Source organism: Myxocyprinus asiaticus, chromosome 45 (assembly GCF_019703515.2).
Source record: "Myxocyprinus asiaticus isolate MX2 ecotype Aquarium Trade chromosome 45, UBuf_Myxa_2, whole genome shotgun sequence".
NCBI lineage: Eukaryota > Metazoa > Chordata > Actinopteri > Cypriniformes > Catostomidae > Myxocyprinus > Myxocyprinus asiaticus.
The window spans coordinates 31,918,033-31,929,606 of NC_059388.1; positions in this window are offsets into that span (position 1 = coordinate 31,918,033).

Sequence of the window (11,574 nt, forward strand, 5' to 3'; positions counted from 1 at the left end):
TTACTTCACCCACTCTCTTGTTCTTACTCTTTCAAACATACACTGACTCTGTGCTCAGTGTTTCAAAGAATAAACACACTCATGTAAGTGGAGAGGCCCGGTTCAAGGCCGTGGGTCAGATTTCATGCCCTGCGGGTGTCATCTGATCCCTGCTGGCAAAGACACAACGGCTTGTCCGCGGCCTCAAAAAATCCCTGCTCATTCTCTCTCTCAGATCAACACATCTGGTGAGGCAACAGTAACCAAACCCCTCAACTCCAGCACCTGTGAAGAGCATTTCAATCCTCAGCAGCCAAACATTCAGCCCTGATGCTCCACAATTTAAAGTTGTCTGCATTTTCAAAGTAAATCAGCTGTGTTTTTACTTTGTCATCGTCATGCCATGAAGAGACAGTACTAAATTAAAGCTGCACTGATTTAACTTCCACTGTGGCGCTTTTAAAATCTGAAATATTTCATTTGGCCTCTAGAGGGAGACAAAGCTTTATTATTGGGACTGTCCGTTCAGTGCCCGCCCTTTATAAAAAGTAGGTTACTAATGCAGTTTCAGATGGGGCGTAGATTGCGGGGGGATGGGGGGTAGGTAACCCCCCCTCCAATAATCAAAACAAGCAATTAAACTGCTTGTTTTGATTATTGGTTATGTTTCATTTGGCCTCTAGAGGGAGACAAACTTTCTTATTGGGACTGTCCGTTCAGTGCCCGCCCTTTATAAAAAGTAGGCTACTAATGCAGTTTCAGATGGGGCGTAGATTGCGGGGGGGATGGGGGGTAGGTAAGCCCCCCTCTGATAATCAAAACAAGCAATTAAACTGCTTGTTTTGATTATTGGTAACGTTTCATTTGGCCTCTAGAGGGAGACAAACTTTCTTATTGGGACTGTCTGTTCAGTGCCCGCCCTTTATAAAAAGTAGGCTACTAATGCAGTTTCAGATGGGGCGTAGATTGCAGAGGGGATGGGGCGTAGGTAAGCCCCCCTCCAATAATCAAAACAAGCAATTAAACTGCTTGTTTTGATTATTGGTAACGTTTCATTTGGCCTCTAGAGGGAGACAAACTTTCTTATTGGGACTGTCTGTTCAGTGCCCGCCCTTTATAAAAAGTAGGCTACTAATGCAGTTTCAGATGGGGCGTAGATTGCAGAGGGGATGGGGCGTAGGTAAGCCCCCCTCCAATAATCAAAACAAGCAATTAAACTGCTTGTTTTGATTATTGGTAACGTTTCATTTGGCCTCTAGAGGGAGACAAACTTTCTTATTGGGACTGTCTGTTCAGTGCCCGCCCTTTATAAAAAGTAGGCTACTATGGCACATAATAGTCTGAAATATGCCATTTGCCTCAACAAAATAAGTGAAAATAAGCCATTAATTTTTTCTGGTGTGGTGAGTTTATCAGCATAGAAATCATAACAAGCATACAGTTAATTCAAGTATAATTTTGATAACAGATCCGCTTCTCAGTCAAAACCCGGCTGCATCAAATCTGGATTAATGCATCATATCTAACTATAATTCACTGAAGACTTGTAAACAACTGAGAGTTGTACTTTTTACCTCTAATAACGTTTCCATTGTATCTGAATTAGCCGTGCATGTATACTGTATATGTAAGTTGTTAAAAAGGCCTTCATTCACAGAATGCTTCATCCACAACGGACAATAAGACAAAGTAATGTGTGATGCAGCAGCTTCCTTCAGGATTAAAGTACATGTTTGATGTGAAGTGGTGTAGCTCCAAAAATGAACTGTGTTAAACCCTTTTGCCTTTGGTTTCATAAAAAAATTTATCAGAACAAAATTAACCAGTTACAAGCATTTAAAAATAAAGTTTTCACTCTGGAACAATTGAAAAAGACTTTGTTCCTGTTTTCGGTTATGTTCTGCAAAAACTTGCATTCATTTTCGGTTTTCGTTCCTGGAACAGTTTTCAGTATTATTTTGTTTTGTGATTGTAGCGGCTCCCAGATTGCAGACGTACATCTCCAAGATGTCTGTTTTACATCTTTTCATCTGGAAAGCATTGCAACCTAATTAACATCTGCTAAACATCTTAAAAAGATCAGATTTATGTTTCAAAAACATCTGCTGGAAGTTTTCTTTTTTTGCATTCCCTTTTCTCCCGATATGGAATGCCCAATTCCCACTACTTAGTAGGTTCTCGTGGTGGCACGGTTACTCACCTCAATCCGGGTGGCGGAGGACAAGTCTCAGTTGCCTCCGCTTCTGAGACCGTCAATCCGTGCATCTTATCACGTGACTCGTTGTGCATGACACCGCGGAGACTCACAGCATGTGGAGGCTCATGCTACTCTCCACGATCCACACACAACTTACCACACGCCCCATTGAGAGCGAGAACCACTAATCGTGACCACGAGGAGGTTACCCCATGTGACTCTACCCTCCCTAGCAACCGGGACAATTTGGTTGCTAGGGAGGGGTGGTAGTCAGCATCAGTACTCGCTGAGATACCCAGATCCCTTGCTGAAAGTCTTATTGACATCTGAGAGGAAATGTCTTATAGACGTATTTCAGATGAGTAAACAACGTAAATACATCTTCTAGATGTAAACACACACATCAAATAGACGTCTGAGTGATGTACAGTACGTGTGCCATCAGGGCTGTTTACTGTTTACAGATGTAATCTTGGTTTATTAAAATGGAGCGTTTGAATTGGCAATCAAGAATGACTACTTTCAAAACTATTTTTCAAAATTATCTGTGCATAACCTAATTAATATTCATGACATCACAATCATTATTCATCATATTTCCAGTTTTAGTCATTTGTCCGTTGTTTTTATTTTTCATAATGATAGGAGTGTGTATTAGGTGAAAATGTTCGATTTTGAATTAATATTGACAAATGAAACGAATTTAGTAGCCTATTTTGTCCACATAGGCTGCTAGGTGTGTGTGTATCTGAGTTGAAATACTACACTCGGCCGCTAGGGGTCGACAAACATCAATTGTGGCGCACAATCAAAATAGAATTAGCGGTGATACAAATGATTAATTAAATGGCTCTTTTTCTTACTCTACAAGGGTTCCAAGCTTCATCAGAGAATATAAATAATTAGTGATCATAATTATATATAATATATAATTATGAATTATATAAGTCAATCTTCGCCCACTCGTACACCTCCAAATGCTCTTTAAACTGTAACACATCATAAAATAACGCAAAAGAGCAGCCAGACTTCATAGACGGGGGAGGGTTCGGTGACGTCACGCGTCCATCAGTCCCTGTATAAAACCCTCAGCAGCAGCCGGCATGCCCCTTTAGATGAACTCACCATCATCAGCTTCTCTCTTCATCAGAATAATGGCTCAGATGACCCCCTCTCAGCTCGGAGTTATTCTCTGCGCTTTCTGCTTAATCAATCAGGTACAGTGCATTGCTTTCTGTTGTCGATTCCCCTTGATTTATCCTGTTAAATCTGTTTCATATACTTAAGGATATGTTTTTGTGAATTTGACCATTTAAAATGGTTGGGGTAATGAATATAAATGTATTTATTGACCCAAATATCTAAATTAAGGTGCAATGTTAATTAAAAAATTAAGCTGTGAAATGGATCCCACATTTTTTCAGTTCCTTCTTCAACATTCATATGCAAGTCAGTGTTTGTAAAGGTTTAAAAAAACAGGATAATGGAATAAATGGTAAGATCTGAGCTAAAATTCAGTTTTTAATTTTAAAGTGCTTTATTGTATTGTTTTACGTACAAAAAATATTGCCAAAGCATCAATGCACACACTTAAACAGTGACAGAAAATAACACTAATGACACCAATATGGTGCAACAAGTAATGTCCTTAATCATTAATTATAATAATTCCAGAATGCTTACAATATATTCTGTCTGCGCGCACCTGTGCTGGTTTTCAAATTAAAGAAGGGGACATTTTGTTAACAACGGCCCCCATGCTAATGGATCCAGGGGCGTAGTTTCCGGAGGGGATGGGTGGAGGTAACCCCCCCCCAATAATCAAAACAAGCAAGCACAACCCCCCAATTATTTATACCATGATCAGTGGAAACATGTAAATGCTTCACGCTGCAACCCTCCCAACGTTCAAGCCAAATCTACGCCCTTGAGTGTATCAGTGCCTGTCCTGAAGCTTGAGTTTCTTTCAGACTCTTCTGTGTCGCAGAAACTTGATACAGACTTTCCCTCAATGAGGACCCGAAACACCAGCGTGTCTCCGTTCGTTTTTGTCCCACTTTGGCTGGACCGTGAGAGACATGCCTGTTAATGTGTTAAATATAAATGGAGAAATATATATCTAGATTAAATAGAGTTAAATTGGATGCAGAATCCAACTACCAAAGCTCACCATGGTTTTCATGCATGTGGAGAGTTTGATGAGGACAGCCTTGTATTATCTTTACATTTAAAACATGGAATCCTCTGATGTAGTAGACATATCATTTTGTTATATAAATGAAAAAATTAAGAAATGGAAAAAAGTGCATGAACATTTGATTGAAATTTTTTGCGCATGTATTTTAAAGATGTGTATGACTTTCTTCTGCAGAACAAAAACAAAGATTTTTAGAGGAGTATTTCAGCTCTTTAGGTTCATATAGTGTGAGTGAATGGTGGCCAGAACTTTGAAGCTCCAAAAAGTACGTAAAGGCAGCATAAAAGTAATCCGGACGACTCCAGTGGATTAATCCATGTCTTCTGAAGTGATATGATAGATGTGGGTGAGAAACAGAACAATGTTATGTCCTTTTTTACTATAAATTATCCTCCCTGTCCAGTTGGCGGCGATATGTACAAAGAATACGAATCGCCAACAACAAACGAAGAAGAGTGTGAAAGTGGATATTTATAGTAAGGACTTAAATATTGATCTGTTTCTCACCCACATCTATCATATCACTACTGAAGACATGGATTTAAAGGATTAGTTCACCCAAAAATGAAAGTCCAGTCATTGTTTACTCACCCCTGTGTTGTTATAACCCCGTATGACTTTCTTTCTTTTTCTGAACACAAAGGGAGAAATTGTGAATAAATGTTGAGCTCAGTGATGTCATACAATGGCAGTTTATGGTGACCACCTCTTCAAGCTTCAAAAGAACACAAAAGTATAATTCAGAAGTCTAATAAATTATTCATGAGACTCATGATTGTTATGAAAGCATACAATAAGATTTGATGAGAAACAAACTGAAATCTAATGTATTATTTAGTGAAAATATTCACTGACCGTTGATCTCCTGTGTGTGTTTATGATAGGGCACGAGAGCAACAGTTCACACAGCCCCCTCGTGACATTGGGGCGTTCAAGTGAAAACTCATTTTGTTTATCTAAAAACAGGTCCTCCACAGCGATAGTGACAACAGAACACAACACAGCTGCACACAAAACAGAGAACAGAACTGACTAAACATGTCTGAAGAGTTTGTAGTCCAAGAATTGATGCATTTCTATGCCCAGCCTTATTTGTATTCGGAAATCAAACAGAAACATAGAAGAGGCTACAGGACGCCACAGTCACACCGTGTCCTAAACTGACGGCAAACAACATGAGAGAAAAGGTATATTTTCTATGTCATTCAGAGTTTTTGTCCTAACCAGCAGTGATGAGTGGCGGTACATTCTATCGATCGCTTGTTTTCGATTTTCGACATTGCGCGGGTGACTTCATCCACTGTGAACTGGCACCGGTCCAAAAACTTTCCAAAAAAAAAGGCTGGGCATAGAAATGCATGACATCTATGAGCACAACTTTTTTTTCACAATTCTTCCCTTTGTGTTCAGAAAAAGAAAGAAAGTCATATAGGGTTATAGCAACACAGGAGTGAGTAAACAATGACTGAATTTTCATTTTTAGGTGAACTATCCCTTTAAGAGGCTCAATCGAACTGGTAGATCATTTAGTGTATATAATGCAAATGTGGGTAACAAAGAACCTAGATGAGATAGGCATATATGAATGCAAATGATCAGGAGGATGAAGTAAATGATAAGGATGTTTGGAAGTGTTCCTTCCCAATTTACATTTTGCATAACAATTGCGTCTTTTCATCCGCATTCATTTGCATAGACTCATGTGGTAATTAATGGACCGTTTTTTTGCCCCTCTTCCACCCTCAGGTTTTGTCTCAAAGCACAGTCTCAAACTCCACCACACTGGCGGGAAATCAGACCACTAATGCGAATGGTACCATGGCGACAGACACGTATGGCAGCCTGGCGAACGCCACCACCGCTCCAACTGGCACTGCTGTCCAGTCACAGGCCAACACATTCTCCGTGCTCATCCCGGTCGCCATGACAACCAGTCTTCTGCATCGCTGGTGCTGAGTCACTTTCAAAGCTTCCCTGCACCTTTACATGTCTCTCAATGTCCCCTGGAGTCTTCTGCACCATAATAGTCATATCTACGCCACCCTGATTGCACAAACTCAGACGTTAGGATGTCCACAAGGAGAAGAACTGTGTTTGGGAGAACGGTTTATCCCTGAAGTGGAAGCATTCCTCCATTTTTTTGGGGATGGATGGATGGTGACATTTCAAACAGCACCTGGCTTCCCTTTCCACATCCTGATATTCCCATTTTTGCATCGCTGTTGAGTGACATGAAGACAGGAAAGCATTCTGGTTCCTGTTCCAACACAAACCATTGGACTGATCTCTCTCTCTCTCTCTCTCTCTCTCTCTCTCTCTCTCTCTCTCTCTCTCTCTATTATGAGGAAATTGTATGATCTTGGGTTCATGTTCGGATTCTGCAAGTTGCATTTACATGTTCTGATCCAAACTCAAGCTCATGGTTTTTAATGCACTGGAAAAAATATTTTTATTACTGAGTATTTTGACTTCTTTTCCAGTAGAAATATGAAAACATTGGTAAAACAAGAAAAAATTGGCACGAGATATTACATTCTATTTTCAGAGAAATAGTACAAAATTTGGTGTGGTTTATGCTTAAGACAAGATAAAACTATTTGCCAATGGGGAAAGAAAAATAAACTTGTTTTCCTTTTGAATCAAGTTTTGTTTATTTGACCCCATTGGAAAATGTTTTTTCTTGTTATAAGCATAAACAAATTTCTAATTTATCTTATGTCATTTTGCCTCTCATGTAATTTTTTCCTAGTCTTAAGAATGTTAAGATAGTTTTACTGTAAACAAGACAAAAATACTCAGTAATAAAATGACTTTTGCATCTTCAGTGGCATTACATTTTGACACAGGGTCACTTGGTTGTTAATACGAGTTGCAGGTGGAATTTCATCTGTAAATTTTCCCACTTTAGTTATGAATAAAATTGTTAGTTGTTCACTGGCATGAGATGGACACTTTGTAATATTGTTTTTCTCTTGCATAGTTTATATTTTGTACAAATCAAAATGTTGTAATGTTTGTAAGTTGGCAAACACGAGTACATAAACAATATGATAATAAACAATGTACAATTAAACTCAACAAACTCACGTTAATTCGTTTGGGGCGTTTGAAGGGAGATTAGCGGAATATTTGGGATTAAATATTGCAAATTATATCAACAGCGTTTGTATGCTTGCACACAGAGTTCCAGTGTAATTGATTAACTGTTAATTCATTGTTTTTGCAAACTGAGAGATGAGTAAAGATTATTTTCAGTGGTAATCGACAGCATTTCTAAGATGCTAAATATAAAGCTAAAACGGTATTTTACCATTAAAGGTGTTGTACGCGATTTCAGCCGTTCTACTTCCACGAAACTGAGCTGTTGGTTTAGCCACGCCCCCTCTTTCCAAATCCCTGCCCTCAGAACATACCAAATGAGCTTTATTGAGACTGACAGCATGTAGATGAGGTTATCAAAAACAACAGCAGCAAAACAGCGCCCTCAACTGACAGCTGTCATGAACAACATGGCATAAAAATGGCATTAAGCCTCAATAATTTGCTGCAACTACAATATTATGAGAACGCACAAAATGATTGACAGGCAGAAAGCGTCAGAGACCACAGACACATTTTTATTTGCTGTTTACAGAGTCTAGAGCTGTCACAGAGACCGGTGAGATATCTTACAACACTTATTTTCAGTGATATCTTTCAGGGAGTAGTCACATTTTTTGCATACCTTTCAACTAACATGCACCTTTAATGGTAAAGAAAAATCCATAACATTTTATTAACAATGTAAGGCGGCACTTGATTTTCTCCGTGTGGAATGTATTCGATGGTGTAAAGTATCTCTATATGACAGGTGGATGAAAAATAATGATGTCATGATGTCAGCTGATATGGAAAGTCGTTTCAGAGGTTACATTTCGACACATTTTTGTTTCTTTGGAGTAATGTGCACTTATGAATCATTCACAATAAGACCCGAAAGTAAATATAGGGTCAATTTTGATTTTATGTTGAATTTAACTGTTGACAAACTCCACAAATTCCCCTTTTTCTGACCTGCGCTCTATTAGGTAAGCAGGTGAGCTTCTGATGAAGGTTTTTAATCATTGATTGTCTTCATGAATTATTCAGGATCTTCAGGTATGGTTACAAGACGACAGCGTAATGAAACCAGAACTTCATACCGAGAGATCGAGCGAGCTGCAGTTCTGTTCTATATAGTGAGTCAGTGACAGATGTAAGTTAACAGAAGATGAGGTGATAAAAGCACAGAATGTTCTGTGTGAGTGGCCTGAAATCTGCTGAATGCTGTTGAACTGTGCGACTATTGTGTGTGTGAGATCAGGCAGGATGAGTGCGTGAATGGAGGGATGTGAGAGAATGAGTGTGTGTTTTGGGAGAGTGGGACAGCCTTTGTTTAAAGCTGGAAGTGGGTATGTGTGTCTGGGATCTGCCAAAAAGTGACACCAGGTCACGCTTTCTGTCCCACAAACACACACTCGACACTGCACATGAACAGACAAAAACAGTAACGCGTGTGTGTGTGAGAGAGAGAGGGTTAAATCTGGTTACTCAAGAGTTGTAGCCCTTAACATAAATGCTTCATTTACCAGTTTTTAAATATATTTTTATTTTACTCGTATAAATATTTCTGTTGACTTTCACTTGATTACATTTTGAAGAAAACTGAATAGCCTACTTTTTTTTTCTTTTACGTCGTTTGCTCATCTGCAACACGTCTACACTGCAAAAAGATATTTTCTTCATTAGTATTTTTGTCCATGTGATTATCTAATCAGCCAATCATGTAGTAGTGCAGTGCATAAAATCATGCAGATACGGGTCAGGAGCTTCAATTAATGTTCACATCAACCATCAGAATGGGGAAAAAATGTGATCTCAGTGATTTGGAGCGTGGCATGATTGTTGGTGCCAGATGGGCTGGTTTGAGTATTTCTGGGATTTTCACACACAACAGTCTCTAGAATTTACTCAGAATGGTGCCAAAAACAACAAACATCCAGTGAGCGGCAGTTCTGTGGACGGAAACGCCTTGTTGATGAGAGAGATCAACAGAGAATGACCAGACTGATTTGAACTGACAAAGTCTACGGTAACTCAGATAACTGCTCTGTACAATTGTGTTGAGAAAAATATCATCTCTGAATGCTATCCTGAGATGTGGGTTGGCACTGTTTTGGCAGCACGAGGGGGACCTACACAATATTAGGCAGGTGCTTTTAATGTTGTGGCTGATCGGTGTATGGTGACAGCGGGACTAAGTTGTGATATTTTAAATAACTCTAAGCTATAGAAAGTCAGATTTTTTTCGTCAAATTGTTTATGTTTGCAGGAGTGTTGTTTATTCATGTTTCTGAGATGTTAATCATAAATTAGCATAATTAATTCAGATTCAAAGTAATGTCCAGCATCATCCAATCACTGTCAATCATGTTAAAATAAAATGATACATTATAAATTCTGAATCTATGTACTGATTATCATTGTCACATGTCTGTCAAACATGTTGAGTGATCCAAACATCATCTGCAGCCTGAAACTGAACTTTTGATCAGATTTTAGGAGTGAACGCACTTAACTGCATAGAGAGCTATAGGATGCTCCCTTGCTCCCTATTTAGTGAATGACTTAACCTCCAGTGTGCTGTCTGTCTGCACTGGTCTCAGAACAGTTTGAAATGCACCTTATTTTCATCCTAACTCCATATAAAGCCTCTGAAAGACACATTTATCAGCTTTTGGATACATTAATTTATCCTCAAAGTGATAATGTTCAGTAAATATAGGAATGCATTTACTAATGTTAGTGAATAGAACCGTATTGTGCAGTGATGACAAATAAAATATAACAAATTATATTAAAATGAAGCGAAATGACGCACAGATGTGTTCGATGTTGAAAGTTCTTCAAAATAACTAACATTTCAACTTTTGTGGGAATAATGACCCAATATCCACGTATGTGGACATCATGTTTATCAGCGCGCTGACACATGAAAAATGAACGGATTTTTTTAAGCGGCATATCAAACGAAACTAGAGACGCTACTCTTTACAACCAAACAGGTTTCAATAAAATCTTAAATGTGACTCAACGTCATGTTGATGTGTCACGTGACTCGGTGCGGCAGAAGTTTAACCCTTAAATAGCAGTCTAGAGTCTTGTGAACAGTATTCAGTCAGTTTTTATTTATTTAAATTATGCATTATGTATAGCAAAGCCCAAATACAATGTCCACACATGTGGACCCAAGGTCGCACGGGGTTATACAACACTGATGTTAATGTGATACAAAAGATGCTTCTCAAATCTACAGGTGTTTACAGCCATTGGTGCTTTATTTATAAATAAACACATCTTCAAGATGCTTCTTAAAGATTATTGGCCTTATGTAGGTTGGATATATACAGTTTTATGGGTTTGAATTGATAGACATTTAGTCAGAAAGACGGCAAGTTTGAACAATAACATGTATGTTATAATTTTGGGTTGCATTCAGAATGAGAACATTAATGGGTAATAATCAATATGATATATATTTGTGTTTGTGAGTGTGTATTTGGATTAAGCTGACGTGTGTGTGAGACGTGTAAGTGTTTATTCATGAATAAAGCATCAGGGGCTGTAAGCTCTTGTACACCTGTGATGAATCAAAGCCTGTTGCTTAGCAGCAGTCCTGTATGATAACACACACACACACACACACACACACACACACACACTCAAACTCAGACAGTATAAAGTGAATATTGTGGAGGCCAAAAAGTCTGAGACTACATTATAAAATAAGTTCAAATTGAGTTTTTTGGCATTAAATGAACTATTTGAAATTATTACAGGCTCTTTTGTTTGTTGTGTTTGTATCGGGTCAGCGGTCGGGTTTGTTTATCTGTTTTTATCATTCAGATTAGCGCTGAGAAGAGGCTCAGAACTCAATCCACCTAATAAACAGACACTCCACAGCTCAGAGCTTATCGACACCTGCGTATTTACCTGTAAGACAAAAGAGCATTAACACACTCAATAGAGAGACTATCAGCGCTGATGGAATGTAGCACTCAGATAAAGACTCTTTTGTTTCTGTTATCTTTTCGACCATGACATCACACACACATGGAATGTATCAGTCATCATGGGTCATGGAATGTTTGCTGAATGATACTTCCTGTTGCAGGACAGTGGA